This window comes from Coffea arabica, chromosome 9c (assembly GCF_036785885.1).
Source record: "Coffea arabica cultivar ET-39 chromosome 9c, Coffea Arabica ET-39 HiFi, whole genome shotgun sequence".
In the NCBI taxonomy this organism is placed as follows: Eukaryota; Viridiplantae; Streptophyta; class Magnoliopsida; order Gentianales; family Rubiaceae; genus Coffea; species Coffea arabica.
The window spans coordinates 26,761,670-26,785,415 of NC_092326.1; positions in this window are offsets into that span (position 1 = coordinate 26,761,670).

Below are 23,746 nucleotides of genomic sequence, written 5' to 3' on the forward strand. Positions count from 1 at the left end.
TGCAATTGTTTCTGATGCTGAGTTGCTTGTTTTTTCTTTTTCATTATTCTGTGGAGTTGTTGGGGTATTAACTCCTTTTGTAGTCTGTCAATTTGGATTTGTTTATTTGAGCTTTTTCTCCCGTTTCTAAAAATCTAAAAACATTCTTTTGATCGCAGAACTCTTGATTGAATCATATCCACCATTTGATCTTGAATTCTCTGACTAATGACATTGGAAGTGGTTTTTCTAGTTCTTGATGAACTTTGAAACTCCAACAAAAAATCCATGGTACTTTGAATTCCATGTGAAATATTGGTTTTGTATATTCTTCCCCCCTCGCTTTTTTCAGATATGTTTGGAATCCTATCAGAATATTTGGAGGTATAATTTCTTTTTAAGGACCAAACCATTGCCACCAATGATTGAACCAAATTCGGAATTCTCTATTACAGCTTTCTTTAAATGTAAAAAACCATGAATGATTCAATGGTCTATACAAAAAAGCACGATACCATGCCATTTTGTAATCCTGATAAGTGAATCCATTTGGAATGAATCTGACTGAGAAGGATCTTCTTGAATAAAGAGAAGTCCATTCATTAGAAGAACAAACTTTCTTTATAATGCATTTTAAATGGCAAATTATATCTGGATTCTTTTTATCTGGAATAGGGAAAATCTCAACATATTAAATATCAGTGAGAATCAATTCATAATAATCTAAATTTTCTGATGGATCATCTGGTTGCCAAAAACATTTTGAAGGGAAAAGTCTTTGAGTAAAAGAATTAAGTGCATCATAAAGAAGCACTTCTTGGAATCTGGTTAAAGTAATATGTTGAGTAAATGGTTTCGTGAAATAAGAATTTTCATTAGATTTTTCTGGAGTTCTTGAAATTTGTTGAATTGGTCTTATTTGAGAAGAAATAAGAGTACGAGCAGCTTGACTGTAAGTCAAAGCTGGAAAGTCTTGTAATAGTTGAAATCTATTTTGAATTACAGGAGCACGACTCATCTCATAGTCTTTAAGAGTCTTTGGTCTAGAACTTCCTGGTTTTGAATCCATAATCCTGCAAAATTAGCAAATAATACAACTCAATTTTTGTTTCTTCTCTTTGATTTCTTCATTGTATCCTTTTATCGACTCATCATTTTCTCCATTAATTCTTTTTGCCCATTCTCTTTGCAATATAGTATAATCAATCATTCTTCTTTTTGCAAAGCATCTTTCTCTAATGTTACCAATAGCTCTTGAATGTCTCATCTTCACTTCATCATATTTAGGAATATCATAAACTTCGATTCTCTTACATTTTTTTCTTTGAACCACATAATGTACTATATCTCTTAAAATAATACAAAGATATTTTCTTGTATTGTTTCTATCATTATATCTCTTTCGAATTGTCTTGAGCAATTCTCTACTTTGCTCCATTTCCCTGTAAAAACTCTCTTGTCAAAAAATCAGGAAGAGAATTATTTTCTCCTTTAATAAATTCTATTTCAAAATCAAATACTGATAAAATTGCTTGCCATCTAGCAAAAATTTGTTTTGAAACTATATTTTGAACATGTTTTTGTAAAACTTCTTTTGCCGATTCACAATTTATTCTAAGTAAAAATTTTTTATTGTACAAATCATCTTGAAATTTTGATATACATAATACTATAGATAAAATCTCCTTTTTAATAGTAGAATAATTCTTTTGTGGATCAGACCATGTTCCTGAATGAAATCTAATTAATTCTTCTTTTAAATCATCTAGTTTTTATTTTAAAATTCCTCCATATCCTAATTCTAATGCATCTATTTCTACTATCATAAATGCTTTAGAATGAGAAAGACACAAATATGGTAACGATTCAATTTTTCCTTTAAGATATCTAACCTTTTAAGTATGTTCTTCAGACCATGGTTTGGGATTTTTCTTTAATCTATTAAACAATATGGAACATTCTTGTCTTAATTTTGGAAAGAAATCTGCAATATGATTTAAACATCCTAAAAATTTTTGCAATTGATTTTTCTCTTTTATTTCATTTGAAAATTTATTTGCAGATTCTAAAGCTCTATTTATTGGCTTTATTGTTCCTTTATCTGTATCATGTCCTAACAATCTTATTTTAGTTTGGAATAATTTCATTTTAGATGCTGATACTACCAATCCATTTTTCTTAACTACCTTCAAAAATATATTTAAATGTTTAAAATGTTGTTCTAAAGATTCTGAAAATATTAACACATCATCAATATAGACTATACTAAATGAATTATAAGGGTTGAATAAATCATTCATTATATTTTGAAATTCTGAAGGTGCATTTTTTAATTCAAATGGCATTACTTTCCACTCATAATGGCCAAAAGGTGTTGTGAATGCTGTCTTATATCTATCTTCAGGAGCTATTATTATTTGCCAATATCCCGATTTTAAATCAAATTTTGAAAATATCTTTGCATTATATAACCAATTTAACAAATCATTTTTATTTGGAATTGGATATCTAATCCATTGTAAAACTTTATTTAATGATTTATAATTAATAACTAATCTTGGAACTCCTCTTTTTTTTTCAGCTTGATTCATAACATAAAAAATTGCACAACTCCAAGGTGATTTTGAGTGTGTTATTAATCCTTTATCCATTAATGTTTTTATTTCTTTCTTGTAAAATTCTAGTAATTCAGTATTCATTTATATAGGTCTAGCTTTTGTTGGAATATTTTTCTCATTAAAATCCTTTTCATAAGGTAAATTTATCATATGTTGTTTTCTATCTCAAAAGGCATTTGGAATGTCTGCACAAACTTCTTTTTTAATTTAATTTTCTAATTCTAAAATTCTTTTTTGCATTTTTATTTCTTTTAATTGTTCTTCAATTTTTAAATAAAATTTTTCTTCATTTATGTAATTTATATGTTGTTTAATTCTAGTAATAGTATTTATTGTTTTATAAATAGAGGATGATTGTAATTATCGCGCCCCATTTTTTTGATAAATAAATAAAATAAATGGTTTAAAAAATGTATTTTTTGATTCAATTTGTGACTGAAAAATGAATTGTGATTTAAAAGAAAAGTGGGTCTAAATGGGGGTTTGAAAATGCGACGATTTGACCCAAAATTATAGTTTAAAAAGGATTTTTGAAAAAATGGGAGTCGCCACTTGGTAATGAGTTAAGGTGTACCAAGTCACCTAAAAATGAGTTTTTTAGGAAAAAGTTGTAAGAAACCCCTTTTAAACGACTCCTAGTCCACGTAAACTAATGAAAAAGGTTCGGGAGTCACATTTGACGAAGGGGAAGGCAAGGATAAAAATCCAAGGCACCCGTTCGACCTAGCCAAGGCTAGTTGCATGATTTAATCAAAGTTTTTCTTATTTTAACCAAAGAATTTATTACATTTGGATGCACTACATGAATGCAAAAGGAAAGAAAAAAAATGCAAATCTAAATTCTAAAATGTCTCTTGTAAGGTTTTTGGTCCCAACCACATGAATTGTGGCGGCCAATAAAGGAAAACCTTATAGAGGTCGATTAATGCAAATGATGGCTAAAGTGCAAGTGTGCAAGTGTATAAAAAGGTGCATGTGTGAAATTGTATGAAAAATCCAAGTGTTTGTGTGCAAGTGTATGAAATATAGTGATAAGTGCATATAGGTGTAATTAAGTGCAATTTTGTGAAGTAGAAATCAAATTGAACAATAAGGAAAGAAAAAGTGATGAGGAAATGTGAATTGAAAAAAATGAGTAAGTGATAAATGAGAATGAATGAACCTAAAGGAATGCATCAGGTCGGGTATGGGAATGACTCCTAACTTTTTCGACTTCAATTTTCCCTTTGATTAGAAAGCAAAACTAGCGTGCTAAGGCTATCGAGTAGCCACACTCGCTCGTTTCCCTTATCAAAAGGGGACTCTTCAGGCAAATGTACCCTAACTAGCATGAGATGCAAGACCTAAAGTGAGGGGAAAAGGGGTTCGAGGGGCATGCAAAATGATAAAACTAAAAAGAATGCATGACATGTAATGAACATGCAAATATGTGCTAACGAGGGGAAATCCCTAAGGGTCTAGCGTTGGACTAGCCCATTCTATGAATTCCGACTAGCGTTGGACTAGTGGAAACGTACATTCATCCATCACATTCATTCAGGCTATGAAAAGCAAGTAGACATGCCAAAACACTCGTAAACATATAGCACATAACATTTAGCATGCTCGACTAGATGCAAGGCCCTAATCAAAGCAAATTAACACGTAGCAACTAAGCATGCAAGACATATAAGACAATTAAAGCCCTAACTATTACATTTGCTAGCTAGGCACATGTCTTCAACAGGTCTTCATCGAATGCTCCTCCAAGCCCTATCTATTACAAGCCAAGAGGTGTACACATACCCCATTAAAAGAATAACTTAATGAAAAGCAAGAGTAGTTGAAATAAAAGAATTAAAGAAAGGGTAGGAAAGCAAAGTAGATATGTATATTCACATAACACGTAGGAGCACATAGGGAATAGAGACGAAAAAGATAAAAGAAATTATACCTCCCTTGGAATGGTGTCCAAATGAAAGGAATCACTTATTAATCCTCCAAAATAATAAACGAGTCAAGGCATCACTTTATTTAACAAATAATCATAAAAAATAAAATGGTAAACTTGAAATTGAATCAATTGAATCATGTCAACAACCCACATTTAAGAAGTCAAGAGAAGAAAGGACTTGATTGCAAAGATTGACAAAATTTTGGGGCCAAAATTAAAGAAAAATAAAGTTCAGGGACCTATTTGCAATTAAATTAAGGACCCAATTGAATGAGATTGAAAGTTGTTGGGGCCATAGTACAATTAAAGAGAAATGCAGGGACTGATTTGCAAAATTGGTTTCCAAAAAAAAATGCAAAAATGCAACACATCGAAATTTCTCATACGCAAGGAAATGATTCTGCTGACTTAGCCGGTTCTTTCACATAAAGAAAAAAAATGCAAACGAAACTTCTGTCAATAAGGATTTTCAGTCAGGCATTTTGTCGAACAGGTTAGGAGCATCAAAAATTTCACTAATCTTCTACTTAATTAAAGCTACATTCAGCCCTGCAATTTACAGCGAACCCAAAAGAATACAGTTTAATTAACATACAGAAAAAGCCACAAACACTCGATGCTAAGTTTGAAACAACATGCCGACGGCAGACATGGACATTCATCAGCAACCATGTTCTGAAATCTTCCATAATCATTATTGAAGCCAAAGTTTGAGTGTACAGACAAGATGATGAAACCCAACTTTGTGGCTATTGCGGAAAGAGGAAAACAACAAACGTAAGCATAAAATGCAGCTTTTGTCACCTCACACAAAGACTCCAGATTTCCATTTTTTGATAAGAGACCAATGATAAAACATTGTATGGGCAAGATCAAAGCCATAAAGATGCCCCAAAAGCTCAATGTTACGGCGTTCTACCCGTATTATTAATCGTCCTCCCAAATGCAACAGTTTATTCACAATAATTCCAATAATGAAACTGAACATAAAAACAACAAAATGACCCAAATTTGGCGCGGCTAACGTTCCAGCATTACCTAGTAATGTTTAATACTATAACAAACCGGCACACTCACAACGAAAAACCAAAGGAAATTTTGAAACAAAGCTGAGCACTCTATACAACCAAATAAAAAACGATGAAGAAGAGGTTTATAAGACAACGTGCCAGGCTCAAAAACACCAAACTCACACCAACTCTCGGGTGGGCATTTTATCAAACATTGAATAGGCATAAAAATTCCAGCAGAACGTTGCTCAATTGAGATTATAATCAGCCCAAAATTGGTCAAACAACAAGAAGTTTCAGTTCAACTCAGAACATAAACGCATACAAACTAAAAATTGTAAACAATCAACATGAAATTGGCACTGACCAAATGCACGGCAGACATGCTTTGCGTTTTCCCGATGTTTGAACTAAAATACCCAAACTGAAGTTCAAAGAGGGAGGATGGCTTACAGTGTTTTTCCAGGCGATGACGTTGAATTCAGACATGGCGGTGATGGCGGCTTTGGTTCTTGGGCAGGCAGTTGGATGGCGGGGACAGTGTCGGCACTAGGGGCTTCAATGATTGCTGGCTCTGCTCACTCCAATAGCCTCCGGATAGTCTTGCCGTCGGACTTGTGGCCTAGCTCCCGTGTCAATTGGAAGATCTTGGCAGCCCAAGCGGCAGGTGTGCAGATTTTCCTGCCACGCCCCTCCACCTTGGTGTGGCTGGAAAAGGGTGACTGAAAAAGGGTGGCTGATGTGCGCCTGGTGGCGAATAGCACCATGGCCACCGCTGCTGCTGATCTAAAGACCAAGCCTTCATCCAATTTTTCTCTTTTTGTTTTTGCCGTGGTTTCTTTTCAATCCGCAAGACACCCCTGCTTTGTTTAGCTCCATTCTCTGTTTTTCCTTCCTCCTCTAGTCCTCCGAAACATCCCCTTGCGTTTTTCATTTCTCTGTCTTTCCAAGCCGTAAGCCTTAGACGCCCTTTCCTTCTCTGTTTTTCTTTTTTCTATTTTTTTTCCGTAGCCTTTCCCGAAATTCCTCCTCCAAATTCCAGATTGCAGCCGGTCCCCCTCTGTTTCTTTCTTTCCAAAAATAATCCGCCGGCGATGGTGGATTCGGGAGAGGTGATGGCGCTGATGGTGAGCGGCTTTGTGGAGATGGCAGTAGAAGCCCCTGATGTTTTCGATGGCTACGGTGGCGGCGACGGCTGTGGGCGTTGAGAGGTGGCGGTGGCGGACGGCAACAGATGCGGATGAAGACTGGTGGTGGCCTGGGCTGACGTCGTGAGGAGAGGAGGAGATCTGGGGTCGACCGTGGTGTCCGAAAGGAACAAGGGCAATCTCTTCTCCCTGTTGTTTTCCTCTCCAGCCGAAAACGAAGCCCTCTCCCTCTCTCTCTTTTTTTTTTCTCTGCTTTTTCTCTGTTTTTTTTTTCTCTCTGATTTTTTCCGTCCCCCTTGCTTCCATAACCTCCCCCCAATTCCTTGTCCGCCGCCCCTGCTCTTGTTTCTTCTATTTTTCTTTTTATTTTTTAGCCCTCACAAAATTCTACTTTGACCCCCAAAAATTCCTTAACTTCCCAAATGTCCCTAACACCTCACCCCTTAGGTGCTTAGTTGTTTAAAATATAGAAAAGACACTTGTCCAAGCGCATGCAGTCCCACTTGTCATTTTCACCTTTTTTTCTTTTTCCTTTTTTTTCATTTTTCAATTTTCATTTTTTCATTTTCATTTTTAAATAATGAAACTAATTCTAAAACAACTAAAACATATTTTTTGAACGCTTTTCTTTTTTCCTTGAGAAATTCTACGCTAAAATGGCTAAAATAACTAAAAGTAAAAGTAAATAAAACTAATTGTGACAAATAAAAATAGAACAAATAAAAAATGAATAGTAAATAAATAAATAATAAAACACCAAAAATTTGGTGTCTACAGTAATGTTTGTAATTTCCTTTGTCTAATTGGAGTTAAAATTTTAAAAGCAATAGTTTTCCCATAATATTAGTAGAGACCCCTTCATATCCTACTGAAAATGGATATATTTGAATTAAAAAGGGTGTTCCTAATATTATGTCATTACTAATATTTTTTACAATTAAAAAATTATGTCTAAGACAATAATTGTTATTACATATTGATCCTTTTGTAAATTTATATTTTACCTGTAAATTTATATTTTACCTGTTGATCTTGATCCCTATCTTTTGATGTTTACAAAACAAATGGATGTTACTAATGTCTCTTCAAAGATCTATTCAGTTATGAAGCAAATCAGTTCCAAAGATCAAGTGCAATTGAAAGAAGACAAAGGTTGCTGAAAGCTGTCGGACGCTCAAAAATATTGCATCGGACGTTCGACAACCATTGAGTATTTTCGGACGCAGAAAACCAGCCTATCGGACGTCCTAAGGAATTGAAGAAAAATTTTCAGTTTTACATCATACATTCGGACGTAGAAAACCAGCCTATCGGACGTCCGAAAGAATTGAAAAAAATTTCTCAAACTCACTGCATGCTATCGGACGCATAAAACAGTGCTATCGGACGTCCGACACTACCAACGGCTAGTTGACTGTTCAGCTAATTTCTATCCGTTGGAAGCATTAATGAGGCACTTTCTTTGTCCTATATAAATAGTGGTTGGTCAGACACTTCAAACAACTTTTGCACACTGAAAATACAAAAGATCTAGAGAGATTTTAGTGAGAAAATACTCTTCAAAGAAGATTTGTAGTCTTAGTGGTGTGAGGTTCATTATAAGCTTTTCATTTGTGAGTGAATACTTCAAGAGTGTAGCTCTGTGAGGGTTGTCCTGAGGGATAGCAAAACGTCCTGGCTTGACCGAGGGAGTTCGGGGCAAGGAGGAGGTGAACCTTCCTTTGTACACAAGAGTGATTGTAATTCATCAATTTGAAGTAGCTTGTTTGAAGCTCAAGAGGAGCTGGGTAGTTAATTGGTTTGCAATTCTTTCCTTTTACTTATTGTTACATTTATGATCTTTGCATTGTTTATCTCTTTCACTTGGTTGTTTCCGATCCTTACAATTGGTATCAGAGCTTGGTCTCCTTGAGATTAAACTCAATCGGCTTGGGAGTAAAAATGACAACCAATAATGCTATATTTTTTGAAGGACATTCGGTTATTAGACCACCTATGTTTAATGGGTCAAATTATGTGAGTTGGAAAGAAAGAATGATTATCTTTTTGCAATCTATTGATATCGAATTGTGGTCTATTATTAGTGAAGGTCCATATGATGCCTCTCTTATAGATGAAAATACTCATGCATCTAGACCGAAAACAAGAAGTGAACTGACTGCTGTGGATAGAGCTCATCTCACCTTAAATGCAAAAGCCATGAATGTGTTATATTGTGCATTAGACTCAAATGAATCTATTAGAGTCAAGGGTTGCAAGTCAGCTAAAGAATTTTGGGACAAACTGAAAGAAATTCATGAAGGTAGTGAAAATGTTAGAGAACAAAAGAAGTCCATTCTAGTTACAAAGTATGAATCTTTCAAGATGGAACCTCATGAAAATGTTGATCAAATGTATTGTAGATTCAATGATCTCATTAAAGATTTAGAGGTGCTGGAAAAAGAATATTCTCTTGGTGAGAAAAATAGAAAAATCCTGAATACCTTGTCCAATGATTGGGAAAATAAAGTGACTGCTATTGAGGAGGTTAGAGATTTGAATACTATGCCTATTGAATCTCTTATTAATTCTCTTACCTCTTATGAGCTGAAACTTAAGACTAAGGTGCAAGAGGAAGAGGATGCAAAAGTGCGAAAGAATATTGCTCTAAAAGTCTCACAAGATGAAGATGATTCTGCCTCCCTAGATGAAGAAGATGTGGAAGGTGATGACAATGATATCGCTCTCATCACAAGAAGTTTCAAACGAATACTCAACAAGAGGAGATTCAGAAAAGGTGGACCTAGCAATTCATTCCCAAATCAGTTCAACAACTTGAGAAACAAAGGGAAGCTAGAGTTCAACAAAAAGCAAACTGATCAGTGCTTTGAATGCGGCCAACCTGGACACTATGCAAGTGACTGTCCAGTGATGAAGAAGAAAGAAGGAAGAAAACCAAGAATAAACAAATTTCAATTCACATAGAATGAATGCAATTCCGATGGTGAAATTGAAGAGGAAGATCAATATGCTCAATTGGCTTTCATGGCCATTGGAGATGATGAGGTAACATCTTCTAACTCTCAATCTGATTGTGATGATGAAACTGAAGATGATCTTGAACATTTCATTATAAAATTGCATGATAATTTGAAAGAATCTTATGCTAGAAACAAGGAGTTAAAACAGAAAATTAGTTTTCTGTTTCAAGATAATGCAAATCTTTTTCAACAAAATAAAAAGTTGATTGCTGAAAATGATTACTTCAAAAAGAGTGAGACTGCTTTACATTTTGAGCTTGATAGAAAAGCAAAGCTTTGTGATTTGTTCAAAAAGGAGCAAGGTGATTTGAAAAGAAGAATGGATGGTCTAAATGAGTTGCTTAAACACAAGAACCAAGTCTGTTTTCAAAAGAATAGGTTGAATTCTAATTCAAATGAGTTTGCTATCCATAGGAGAAGACAAGTAAGATTTATTAAACCTGTTCATATAAATAACTCTTTGGTTATGTGTAATTTTTGTTGTCAAAAAGGTCACATGAATAGTGATTGTTATGTGAGAAAGAATATGAGAAGAGGCATGAAATGCATGTGGATAGTTAGACATGATACTAATTTTAACAAGTAGGAGGTTTTGTCTAATCATTGCAGTGATTCTTGTTCATAATATTTTTTCTTTTGATACTTTGATCTGAGTTTTCGCTGATATCTTTGAATACTACTGAATCTATATGATGTCAAAAAGAGAGATAAAGAATAATGCTGATCTCATGATGATTTGCTGTGATTGCTGTCATTTCTCTATTTTTTCTTGGAATATTGAATTCTCTGTTATTGTTGCTGGATTATAGTAGTTGATTTTTACTCTTATGATGACAAAAAGGGGGAGAAATGGATGCAATGTGTAAAGGGGAGTTATTCTGAGATTATGAGTTTGACTCTTAAAAGTTTTGGTTGCAATGATTGAGGGGGAGCTTATACTTATTTTTGTTTCTTTTCATCCATTGTTTTGTCATCATCAAAAAGGGGGAGATTGTTGATCTTGATCCCTATCTTTTGATGTTTACAAAACAAATGGATGTTACTAATGTCTCTTCAAAGATCTATTCAGTTATGAAGCAAATCAGTTCCAAAGATCAAGTGCAATTGAAAGAAGACAAAGGTTGCTGAAAGCTGTCGGACGCTCAAAAATATTGCATCGGACGTCCGACAACCATTGAGTATTTTCGGACGCAGAAAACCAGCCTATCGGACGTCCTAAGGAATTGAAGAAAAATTCTCAGTTTTACATCATACCTTCGGACGCAGAAAACCAGCCTATCGGACGTCCTAAGGAATTGAAGAAAAATTCTCAGTTTTACATCATACCTTCCGAAAGAATTGAAAAAAATTTCTCAAACTCACTGCATGCTGTCGGACGCATAAAACAGTGCTATCGGACGTCCGACACTACCAACGGCTAGTTGACTGTTCAGCTACTTTCTATCCGTTGGAAGCATTAATGAGACACTTTCTTTGTCCTATATAAATAGTGGTTGGTCAGACACTTCAAACAACTTTTGCACACTGAAGATACAAAAGATCTAGAGAGATTTTAGTGAGAAAATACTCTTCAAAGAAGATTTGTAGTCTTAGTGGTGTGAGGTTCATTGTAAGTTTTTCATTTGTGAGTGAATACTTCATGAGTGTAGCTCTGTGAGGGTTGTCCTGAGGGATAGTAAAACGTCCTGACTTGACCGAGGGAGTTCGGGGCAAGGAGGAGGTGAACCTTCCTTTGTACACAAGAGTGATTGTAATTCATCAATTTGAAGTAGCTTGTTTGAAGCTCAAGAGGAGCTGGGTAGTTAATTGGTTTGCAATTCTTTCCTTTTACTTATTGTTACATTTATGATCTTTGCATTGTTTATCTCTTTCACTTGGTTGTTTCCGATCCTTACATTACCTGTAAATTTTGTGATGCCTCAACTTTTAGGATCATTTTTTGTTTAGTCTCAAAGAGGATATTACGGTTTCTTTAGTTTATTTTTATTTTAAACCATTATTGTGTTTTAAAGAAGAAACTAAAGTTATTTCTTTGGGTTTGATTTAAAACCTCATTTTATTTTACAAGACTAGAAACCCTAAAAGTCTAATCAAAACCCTAATTTCACTTGTGACTGACCGTTTTCTCAAATTTCTTATATTTTAACTGAAACCCTAAATTTAATTTATGAAATTATAAAACCATCACGTTTTTCTTAAAAATACCCTTTTATTTGGAAATTATTAATTTATAATAGCCTTACTACTCAATCACCCCACAATAAGTGCAAATGAACCTAAAAAGTAGGGTTTCACTTTTCGTTTTCAAGTTAGAGCGAATTAGGGTTTTCACATTTTTTCGAAGTATGATTATTCGGTACCGAGTGAGGATCAAATTTGGTAGGTAAGAGTGACTTTTGGATTAGAAAATATTATATGATTAGTGTCGCGCCCCACTTTTTGATAATAGTGAAAGTAGTGTGCGTAGTGTGTGTGAACGTGTGTAGAAGTGAAAGCAAAGACCGTGGGATTGTAAAATGCGACGGTTTTGGTCAAGTAAAGTTCAAAAGGGTTTTATGTATGAAAAATGGAGTCGCCACTTGGTATAGAGTTAGGGTGTACCAAGTCACCCAAAAATGATTTTTATTTTTGAATGAAAAAGTAAACAAACCCTTTTTGAAAACTTTTAGGTCTACGTAACCAAAGAAAGGGATCGGGGTCACGTTTGGTAAGGGAGAAGGCAAAGGCGGAGCCTAAGGCACTCCCTTACCCTAGCCAAAGCTAGTTGTGTGACTTAGCCCCACGTTTCCTAATTTTCTACCCAAGGTATGTATCGCATGTTGGATATGACTAGATGAATGTGAAACGGAAAGGAAAATGCAAACCTAAATCTAAATGTCTCTTATGAGATTTTTGGTCCCAATCACATGGGTTTGTGATGGCCAATAGGAAGAATCTCATAGAGGTCATAGGAAAATGCAAATGAAGACTCAAATATGTGCGAGTGTGAAAATGTATGAAGGATGCAAAATGTAAAAAAAAGGTAAGTGCAAGTGTGCAAATGTGATAAAATAAAGGTGTTCGTGTGTAAATGGATGAAAAATAGAATAGTAGATACGTATAAGTGTAATTTTGAGTGCCATTTGTGAGGTGAGAAATAAATAAGTGATAAAAAGATGTTGAGAAAGTGTGGATTGAGAAAAATGAGAAAATGTGGTTAAAAGGTGAAGAGGTGATATAAAAAAGAATGCAAGTGTATGACCCTAAGGGGATGCATCAAGTCGGGCACGGGAAGGACTCCTAACTTTACGACTTTGATTTCCCTTGGATTAGAAGGAAGAACTAGCGTGCTAAAGCTATTGAGTAGCCACACTCGCTCGTTTCCCTTATCGAAAGGGGGACTGTCAAGCAAATGTACCCTATAACTAGCATGAGGATGCAAAAAGCGTAAAATGAGGGGAAAAGGATTGGAGGAGTATGCCAAATGATAAAAACTAAGAAAAATGCATGAAATGTAGTGAACATGCAAGTATGCACTAATGAAAGGGGGACGGCCTATTGGATCTAGCGTTGGACTAGCCCTTTCTATGAATTCCTAACAGAATAATGAGCCACAACTAGCATTGGACTAGTGTGGTGACGTACATTCATCCATCACATTCATCCACGACTATAGAAAGCAAGTAGACATGTCAAACACTCATAAACACATAGCACATAACACTTAGCATGCTCGACTAGATGCAAGAACCTAATAAAGCAAATTAACACATAGCAACAAAAGCAAGCAATCAAGCTAATGAACCTATTACATTTGCTAGCTAGGCACACGCCTTCAATAGGTCTTCATCAAATGCTCCTCCAAGCCCTATCTATTACAAGCCAAGAGGTGTACACATATCCCATAAAAGAATAACTTAATTAAAAGCAAAAGTAAATGAAATAAATGAAAGGAATTAAGGAAAAGCAAGGAAAGCAAAGTAGGCATGCGATTCTCACTTAGCACGTTGGGTCACATAGGAGAGACAAAAAAAGATAAAAGAAGTTATACCTCCCTCGCGATGGTAATCAAATGAAGTAAAATGGCTTCAAAACAATAAAAAGGTCAAGGTACCACTTTATTTAAGAAAAATTAAAAGAAATGTGCAAAACAAAGCTCACTTGATCATAAAGTCCCTAAAGTCATGACTTAAGCGCAATTGAAACAAAGCATGGTAGTTAATTGAAGCAAACAAGCAATGAAATTGCACAAATTAAAATTACCAAGGACCAAATTGATGAAAATTTTCAATTACTTGGGTCCTAGTGGAACAAGGAGAGACTTGGGGGGTCAAACTGCAATTTTCAGAAAAAGATTTTCATGCAAAAGCATGCAAATGCTACGACCCAACTTTCTGCAACAAACAAACTCATTCCAGCGTGCTTTGTCTATGATTTCACCCTCAAATTTCAATCACAAACTTTCGGCAAGCAAAGCTTTGAACTAACTCTAATCAAAACATGACTAAACACCTCATGACAAGGCAATTCTTAGAAGTTTTTCATGTAAACAAAACACAGCTCTCGGCAAAAAACTGAAGCTACGTTCCTTCTCTTGCTTCTACTGTTTCTGCCGCAACTTCCTTCTCACTTTCAAAACACTAAGTTCAGGTTTGATCTCACACTTTAAACAAAAACATGATTTTGGCATCCAAACAAACAGAATCATGAAAAGAGATCATACAAATACTGAAATAAACTTCACGCAAAAGGCCTGGAGAAGCTTTTGATAACAAGAAAAACTGCTGCATTTTTTGCTTCCCCACGGGTACTTCAGATTTGACATCAAGTTTGATCAAAAACTTCTAAACCAAACCTACAAACCTTGAACTAAGCACTAAGACACATAACTTAAACATTCAAACAAGCAGGGAGTTAGGAAATTAAACCAACACCAAGGAACTTTTCATGCAAAAATGGTTTTAAACTTCAGCATTTCGCATGGCAGATTCGCTCTCAAATCGAAAACCAGCTTCAAGTTCTTATCATGCATGCAGGGGAATGACAAAACCAGAATGAGGAAATTTTCATGCAAAACTTCATACAGAAAAACAAACAAAACTTTCTGCCGAGAATTCCAGCAGCTAATGAAGCTTTCTGCAACAACCAAATGGACTTCAGCAGCTAAGGTAATCTATCCACAAAGCTTCATCCATGAAACCTTTAGCAAACAAACTTGCACTAACTCTAATTCAGCATGTCTAAACATCACTAAACCAAGCAATTCTTAAAAGAATTTCATGCAAGTTTCATGTAACATATGAGCATAAGGAAACAGAAAAAACAGGACAGCAAACGCAGTTTTCTTTCTACCATTTTCTGCTGCGCATTCGTAGCTTGATAACAACCCAGAAAAATGACCAACATTATAAACAAAGCCCAAGCTTTATCAATTGCTCTATAACCATCATTGACATAAAATTGTGCATGCAAACAAGGTGAGGAATCCAGCTTCATGGGCTATTACGGGACAAAGGAAAAGCAGCATAAACATAAGAAAGAGATGCAGCTTTCTTTCATTCAACCGAGAACTCCAAGCTCATCTTAACAGAATGCAATGATAAAACACTTCATGGGCTAGATTAAGACAATAAAAATGACCCAAAACACAGATTTAACACCAGATGTTGTTCATGGCATCTCACTCAAGTATAGACAACCAAGAACAAGCAAAACAAAACGAGTCACAGCTTCAGCAAAACAAAGGAAAAGAGGCCGACATGTCCGAATTTGCTGTAACAAGTCAAAAAGATTCAATCTTGTTGCGGCAAGCTCTTAACCTAAGGACCCAAAAACAAAAGGCCAAAATCACAGAAGGAACCTCGACATCCAGTCATCAAAACATTGAACAAAATCCAGGCTCTTCACAGTCCCCTCATTTTAAACAGATTCACAGTGAATGCATACCAGAGAAAGCTTCAGTATTTCATGAATCCAGCGACTAAAAATAGGTAAAAGCTATTACCTTTACGTTTTTCAAAATCCAAATGGGAGCTAAGATGATCGATAGTAAGGGTTCTGATGCTGCTGCTCCTTCGTCCCCCCCTTGCTGTTTCTCTGTCGATGCTTCACTAGCCGTCAACCTCAGAATTTTCTCAGTTGTGCTCTTTTGATGCCTTGCTTCCACCGTCGATTAGTCTCTCGGCTATTGTCTCACTCCTTAAACCTCAAAGTTCCGACTCTCTCTCGCTCTCCCAACCTAAGCACTCTCTCCCCCTGTTTCCTTTTTCAGCCGTCACTTTTTACTCCCCGTATGCTCTCTGCCCTCTCTAGTTTTGCCGTCAAAAGAACCTCCTCTCTCTTTTTTTTTTTTGCCTTTTTTTTTTCACGCCGTCTCCCTCTGTCCAGTTTTCTTTTTCTTTTCTCCAAATCTGCTGCCGTCCCTCCTTCTTTGCGGCTGCTCACCTCTCTTTCTTTTTATACTAGACCTCTAAACCTAAACACCCAACTATCCTCTACTATATTTGCAGCCAAGGGCTGCCCGAAGCCCTTCCTTGCAAGCTGCGAAAAACGCAGCTTGCAAGTCGCGTATCATTCCTTTTTTTTTAATAATAACTTAATTAAACAAAATATTGAAAATAATAAAAATAAATAACAAAACAATTTAATTAACATTTGATGAAAAATAAACTAGAACAACAAAGTGCAAATCCCATCTTTTCTTTTTTTCATTTTCCATTTTCATCATTTTCATCATTTTTCTTTTTTTTTCAAAATAACTTAACAAAATAAACAAAATGCCAAAAGATTGAATTTAAAAGAAATAAACATATTTTTGTGAACAATTTTCTTTTTTTTTTTTCTCTTTTTTCGTTACAAATTTTATGTTAAAAGTCTTATAATAAAAATAAACAACTAAAAAGACAAAAAACGAATACAAAATAGAACTAAAATGAAACAATAGACAATAATAATCTAAAATGCTGAATGTAAGTCCCAAAGACAACCAAGAGGGGGGGTGAATTGGGTTGATTAAAATCCTAACCAAATTTATGCACTTTTTCTTTAATAAAAAATTTACCTTCTTTTCTAGTAATGATTAACCAAGTAGATTAGAAGACAGGAGCAATATTGATCAGAAAAATAAGTATAGAAAAGCAATGAGAATTTTATTAAACAGAAAAGTAAAATAGGGAATCAAACCAGGTGTCTACCAAGCTATCCTCAAACTTGAAGACCAAACACTAGGAAGAGCAACTTCTCTTTGATGAAAGAAGATCAACTAGATGTACAATGGAGGGAGCACTTCCTCCTCGCCCTAAGCCTCACTTAGTCAAGTTAGGAAGTTTTACAATCACTCAGAAAACCCTCAACAAAGCTACACTAAAGATCCTTTCAACCACAAAAGAAATGCTCAACAGAAATTCACACCACTTTAATACAAATCTGCTTTGGAGACTATTTTCTAGCTAAAATATCTCTTGAGAACTTGTAAACAAAGTGTGCAAAAGTCACTACTTCGTTCAGACCAGTTTAATTTTAAAGGGAACCAGAAATGGGCTTCATCAATGCTTCCAACGGATAGAAGGCAGCTGAAGAGTCAACTAGCCGTTGGGGCTGTCGGACGTCCGACGATCGAATCATCGTCCGAACCAATCGTCCGATGATAGCCATGTTGAGGTTCGGACGTCCGATGAGTTTTTTTGTCGTCCGACAGCACAGCGTCCGACCTTGGGCCGAGAGCTAGCAAGTTATCTTGGAATTTTTCGGACGTCCGATCTGGTTGATATGCGTCCGAGGTGTGCGTCCGATCCTTCCGGACGTCCGATGCTCCCATATGAGCGTCCGACAGAGCTTCCTTCCTGATGTTCTTCATCCTTTCGGACGTCCGACAGATTCCTTTCGGCCGTCCGACCTGATTGTCCTGTTTTTGCTTCACATTTTGGTTGTTTTGCTTTTGATGACATATTCGAACCTGATTCTTGGATAGACAAAAACACTTGTTTTCGAAGAAGGTTAGATAAACATTTCAAAGTGCCAAGAATGACACACAAGACACACTTAAAAGACAGTATCTTTGATCGGAACAAAACAATTACTAAATTCATTTATATTATTTCAATCTTGTTTGCCACATCCAAAGCATCGTAGACTGGAGTCAATCAGACATATGCTTTCCTTGTTCCATCAGGCCTGATCAAAGTGTTCACTTTCTTGGTCTGTATAAACGAACTTTTGTGATCATCAAAACCAAGAATAACATTCTCCCCCTTTTTGATGATGACAAAACAAAAGTTTGAAATGAAATTTGATGATTGCAATGAAAACTCCCCCTTTCAAAATAGACAAGAACTCCCCCTGCCTTAGTGAATCATAAAAAGTTTGAAAACCTCCCCCTCACTAGACTGCCCAACCGAGTTTAGACAATTATCCAAAAACATGACAATTAAGCAACTCACAACCAACATATCACCAATTCAATCCATCAGCAAAATCCAAATTTAATTAAACCATCAATCAATTCAACATATCCAACATCATCAAATCCTCATCAAATCCAACATATCAATCAATTAGTATATCATTTCCATTCTCCCCCTTTTTGTCATCACAAAGGGCAACCAATTACATCAATACATCAACACATCCACAAATACATTCATCAATGAAAACCAAAAAAAATTCATTATATTCACACAATTAGAATAGACAAACAAACATCCATCAAGACAGTGCTTAAACATCCATCAAAACATAACTTAAACATTCATCAAAAACATACCAAAAGAAACTTAAAATATCCATTACATTACATATTCATTGTTGAATACCACAAACACATAAACGAGACAGACAACATGCAAATGTCCTAAATGATGAACTAAGTGGATCCAGGTGTCCTCCGAGAGAGCTGATATTGGTCAAGATCCTCCTCTTCAGTCTCTTCATCATCTTCAGCAGCCTCTTCAACTGGTGCCTTGCCTTTATCTAATGTAGAGGTGCCAAGAGGAGTCACAGGGGTTGAAGAACCAGGATCCGGAATTGATGAACTTGGATCAGTGGGGTGTGACTCTTTGTCATGGGAAACTTCCTCAACCACAGGTGGAGGAAAAAGAAGATTCTTTTTGTCAAGAAAGGCAGTTTGTTGCTCAGAAGACATGGTGAGCATTAGGCCATGTTCTAGAAGAAGAACATGCTGTTTGAGTTCATGAAGAAGCTCAATTACTTCATTACTTGAAGAGGAAGATGCTTTAGTGGCAGACTTCCTAGGGTGAATGGGAGTGAGTGAAATGGGTGAAGGATCATGTATAGTCTTAGACCTCTGTTCACTAGATGATGCCCCCTTATATGCCCACAGATTATCTTTAAAAACAAGATTTTTCCTTTCAAAATATGCTCTGGTAAAAGCATAAGAAGATGCTTCTTTGGGACAAACACCTAAAATTGGAACTTTGTAAAATTCAAAAATCTTTTGAAGAAACTTTCCATAGGATAGTTTTCTTCGAGAGTCAGTAGCATAGCGAAGTAAAAACTTGCACATGACAAAACCAAAATCAATCCGGATTTTTTCTCGAAAACAATAAAAGAGATACAACTCCATTTTGTTTGCATCAGTTCTGTGGCCATCAGTGGGCACAAGCAGGTTTGAAATGATAGAAAAGGCAATTAAATTCACAGGGGCCAGATCATTCAACTTAGCATCAGCAGGTGAGGAAAAACTTCTTTTGAAATAAGTTAACATTTTTGTCCCATCAAAATGATTTGCAGCAGTAGGGAGCTCTTCATAGGAAAAGAAATTAGCAACCTTATCTTTGCATAAACGTTCAATTGTAGTTTTTAAAATGGAATTCACAGTATCAGAATCAAAGATGAGGTCTACCCCATTTACCCTAGACATGATCTCAGTTTGGTCAGTTCCTTTCCTAAGGTTGGCAAAAAATTGATGCAGCATATCAGGATAGTAGACATTGGGCATGGAAATGAGATGTGACCATTTCTGGAAAGCAAATAGATTCAGAATGGATTCTAAACCTATGGAGCGAAATTCAGAGGGGTTTACAGTTCTTTGAGGGATGACACCCTTCTGGGATATCCAGGCGTATCTGTCTTTCGCAGCATCATCAAAGAATGGAGGGAGAGGGACTGATTTAGGAGGCGGTTGAGAAGAGGTCCCCTGTCCAGATTCTGGTTGAGAAGTGGGTTGTGGAGTAGGTCGTGATATCTGACCCTTGATAGCTCCCCTTTTGAAGCGCTTGGATGTCCGTTTGACAGTAGGAAGATCCTCATCCTCATCCCTGAGTGGATACTTGCGTCCGGCAGTAACTTTTCCTCCCCTTAGATTCACCATTTTTCTAAATGTGTGGAATGGAGGATGCAAATGATGCACACAGCAGTAGGGAAGTGAATCGCACAGAAATTTTGGGACAAAAACACCTTGAACGAGATTTGACAGAGCGGTTATGCAAGAGTAGGGTTGTGAGGAAAATTTGGGGATTTGCGAAATGTTATTCAGTTTGGTGAAATGATCAGGAGAAATGAAACGCAAACGATGGGGAAATGTTTTGGTTGAGTCAATTTGGGAATGGTAGCCACAAAATGGTACGAATTTGAGAGTGAGGGAAGAGAGAGTTTTCGTCCGAGAGGAAATAGGATGGGAAGAGTCTGAAGCAAATGCGGAAGAAAGTTGTTTTAAAAAATGAGCCGTTGCACTGTCGGACGGCCGAACGAAGTTGTGCGTCCGACAGTTGCGTCCGAACAGACGCAATCTGGAGAATGGCTGAAGAACATCATCGGACGTCCGTTCATCTTCTTTCGGACGTCCGAAGACCCAAAGAAAATTAAGATGATTTTTCGATTATTCCTAATTTTGATCTTAGATGAATGAACTGTTCTAATGGCAAAGCTTTCGTAAAAATATCAGCAAATTGATCTTTAGAACAAACATAATTTACACATATTTCACCTTTTTGAACAAGATCACGAATAAAGTGATGCTTTATATCTATGTGCTTTGTCCTAGAATGATGAATAGGATTTTTGGTCAAATTGATAGCACTAGTATTATCACAGAATACAGGCATGCAGTCATACAACAATCCAAAATCATTCAAAGTGTGCTTCATCCATAGAAGTTGAGCACAACATGCACTAGCGGCAATATATTCCGCCTCGGTGGTAGACAAAGAGATTGCACATTGTTTCTTGCTAAACCAAGAGACTAAACAATTTCCAAGAAAATGACAAGTTCCACTCGTACTCTTTCTATCCACATGACAACCTCCAAAATCAGCATCCGAATAACCATATAGAGCAAACTCATTAGATCTAGCATACCAAAGACCATAGTCTAATGTACCTTTCAAATACCTAAAAATTCTTTTTACAGCATTCAAATGTGATTCTTTTGGACAAGATTGAAATCTAGCACACAAGCAAACAGCAAACATAATATCAGGTCTACTTGCGGTTAAATAAAGTAGGCTTCCGATCATACCTCTATAATGCTTTTCATCCACATGATTACCTTCTTCATCTTTGTCAAGCTTTGTAGAAGTGCACATTGGAGTTCCAACTTGTTTTGAGTCCTCCATGCCAAACCTTTTCAGCAATTCCTTGGTATATTTTGCTTGATTTATAAAAATTCCCTCAAGAGCTTGATGTATTTGAAGTCCAAGGAAGAAATTTAATTCTCCCATCATACTCATTTCAAATTCACTTTGCATAGTGGTGGAAAACTCCTTACATAGATACTCATTAGTAGCACCAAAAATAATATCATCAACATATATTTGCACAATAAGAAGGTCATTCAACACATGCTTAGTAAACAGTGTGGTGTCCACAATACCTCTTTTGAAACCTTTTTCAATCAAGAACCCACTTAATCTTTCATACCAAGCTCTTGGAGCCTGCTTTAAACCATATAAAGCTTTAGAAAGTTTAAACACATGACTTGGAAATTTTGTATTTTCAAAACCGGGGGGTTGATCCACATACACTTCTTGATCAATAAAACCATTTAAAAAGGCACTTTTAACATCCATTTGAAACAATTTGAAACCTTTGAAGCAAGCAAAAGCAAGAAGCATTCTAATAGATTCTAATCTTGCTACGGGAGCAAATGTTTCATCAAAATCAATGCCTTCTTCTTGTGCATATCCTTTAGCAACTAATCTGGCTTTATTTCTTACTACAACACCTTTATCATCCAACTTATTTCTAAAAATCCACTTTGTGCCAATGATAGGTTGATTTTGAGGTCTATCAACAAGTGTCCAAACTTCATTTCTCTCAAATTGATTAAGTTCCTCTTGCATTGCCAAAATCCAGTTTTCATCCTTTAAAGCATCATTGACATTTTTGGGTTCATAAAGAGAAACTAAAGCAAAATTGTCAATCAATTTTCTAGATGAGGAACGAGTGTTTACCTTCTCGGATGGATCACCAATTATAAGCTCTTTTGGATGATTTTGGTTGAATTTCCAAGCCTTGGGAAGATCTTTGAGTGGATCATCATTTTTGTCTTCATCTTCCACTTCTTGATCATTATGAACTTCATTTTCCATTTCAGTTGCTGCTGGTTTAGAACTTCCTTCATTTCCAATTGATAGTTTTTCCATTCCTTCTCGAACACCTACATCATCATCCTCACACAAACTTTTGGAATTATCATCATTGGCTTCATCAAATGTTATATGTATAGCTTCTTCAATCACAAGTGTTCTTCTATTAAAAACTCTATATCCTCTTTTATTCTCACAATACCCCAAAAATATTTCTTCATCAGATTTTTTGTCAAACTTACCAAGATGTTCCTTTAGATTCAAAATAAAACATTTACAACCAAATGCTTTGAAGTAACCAACCGTAGGTTTCTTATCAAAAATCAGTTCATAAGAAGTTTTCTTCAAAATAGGTCTCAAGAGGATTCTGTTCATCACATAACATGCGGTGTTTACCGCTTCAGCCCAAAGATATTTAGGCAGCCTACATTCATTCAACATAGTTCTAGCAGCCTCTTGGAGAGTCCTATTTTTCCTTTCTACAACACCATTTTGCTGTGGAGTCCTTGCAATAGAAAACTCATGTGTTATACCATTATGATCACAAAATTCTGGAAAACCACAATACTTGAATTCTGTTCCATTATCACTTCTAATCCTAACAATTTTTAACCCAAGCAGATTTTGCACTTTAGCAAACATTGAAGTAAAATTCTTGAAGGCATCATCTTTATGAGCAAGAAATATCACCCAGGTGTATCTAGAATAATCATCAACAATTACAAAACAATATTTCTTACCTCCCAGGCTAGTGATTTGAGTGGGACCAAATAAATCAAGATGCAAGAGTTCCAAAGGTTTTGAAGTAGATACACACATTTTTGGTTTAAAAGAAATTTTAGTTTGCTTCCCAAATTGACATGCATCACATATTTTGTCCTTATCAAAACTAATTTTTGGCAAGCCTCTAACCAACTCCTTTTTCGAAATTTTCTTTAGTAAATCCATGTTAAAATGACAAAGTCTTCTATGCCACAACCAAGGATCTTCATTTGAAGCTTTGAGACATTTTAAGCTAGAAGAATCAACTTTATCGAGAATCACAATATATATGTCATTAAACCTCTTACCTTTGAACACAACATTATATTTGGAATCAAGTACAATGCATTCATGCTTTTTAAACAACACATACAAGTCTTTATCACACAATTGACTAACACTAAGCAAGTTATAACCTAAGTTATCAACCAAGAGCACATTATGGACAAAAGTTTCACCATCCTTACCAACATCACCTATTCCAATTGTCTTAGCATTATCACTTTCAGATTGAGAGTGTGTGGAAGTTACCTCATTATTTCCAATAGCCATGAAGGCCATTTGAGCAGATTCTTCTTCTTCTTCAATTTCCCCTTCGGAGTTGCATTCATTCCAAGTAATCTGAAAATTGTTGAATCTTGGCTTTCGATCAGCTTTTCCATCTTTCATCTTCTTCATAGGGCATTCGTTTGCATAATGTCCAATCTGTCCACATTCGAAGCATTTGTCCAACTGTTTCTTGTTGAAATCTTGTT